Source organism: Limulus polyphemus, unplaced genomic scaffold (genome assembly GCF_000517525.1).
Source record: "Limulus polyphemus unplaced genomic scaffold, Limulus_polyphemus-2.1.2 Scaffold1674, whole genome shotgun sequence".
Classification (NCBI taxonomy): Eukaryota; Metazoa; Arthropoda; class Merostomata; order Xiphosura; family Limulidae; genus Limulus; species Limulus polyphemus.
In genome coordinates this window covers 151,222-152,578 of record NW_013667284.1, presented here as the reverse complement: position 1 = coordinate 152,578, position 1,357 = coordinate 151,222, and positions in this window count along the sequence as shown.

The window sequence follows — 1,357 nt, the reverse complement described above, 5'->3', positions numbered from 1 at the left end:
ACACACACACACACACACACACACACACACACATATATATATATATATATATATATAGGTTATACGGTAATTTTTCGCGTTACAAGTTGAATTTCGCACAAATCTTCTCGAGAGCAATCTTTACCAACAAATAGAGGGATTGGGCGTCACTTATAACGCCCACACGGCTGAAAGGGCGAGCATAGTCGATGAGAGGAATTAATTCTCACTGGTGTAAAACATAAAAGAGAACAAGTTGATAAATGTGGCCCTTGTTTCTATGGTTTATTGTATATTGTACAAACGTATAAACCTGAAATGTAATATTAAAGACAGTAACAATGTGGTAAACAAGTGTAAAGTGAATGGATAGGTTTTAGAAGAACACTTATCAAGCACGTCTCATGCTATAAACTGGAAGAATGTTATATTGGTGAATCAGGGTCATTTTAAACGAGAACTAAATTTTAAAGAAACGGCGGAAATTGAGAAAAACAAAATGATTATTTTGAATAAAGATTTTGGTCCGGGTGTATGAGAAATGAAATACTGGAAACATGTTTTGTAAGATCTTCGGGGAGGATTGAAAAAATTGTGTTCATGGTCGAGAGGGCGCCAAGAATGTAATGTAGGTTTAGGTAAACTGAACGTGATGTAAGTATACAAGTTAGAATTTTTTATTTATTGATTTGTTGTTAAGTGCAAAGTTACACAGTGGGATAACTGTGCCTAGCACAGGTATCTAAACCTGGTTAAGCCAGCATCTGATTTTAACTCTACGCTACGAAAACATGTAAAACCTTTTTAAGGCTGTATCCTGATTTTATTGTTTAATAATTCAAAGTTGTATTTTCGTTTTTCGAACAATGAGAACTAACCTTTATTTTTGGATTAATACTCGTGAAAAGACAATATTACCGGTCACGTATTTAGAGCTACACGTCACTAAGAACGCCAAATTCAACATGTACTATATTAACATCACAAAACAAACATAATTTGTTTTTCAGAATTTCCACGCTAAGCTCCACAAAGGCTATATGCTCCCTAATTTTTAACTTATAGGCTAAATAGAAAGCAGATACACTGTAGTCATCAGCACCCACCACCAATACTTGGGCTAAAGTAATGGAGTAATGGGAGTTGACCGTCTGTCACCCTTTCAATGCCACCAACATGTGGAGCGCTAGCATTTACCCTCGGATTCACAATCTGGACACACTAACTTATTGGCCACGCCCAAACTTTTAAAAATTCGGATTAAGCTTTTAAATTACGTTATTAATTACAATTACAATTCACAATAAGTGCTCCAAATTACGCACTCTATTTTACCTGATTAAAGTATATTTATAATGAATTTTACTACTAAGCTAGT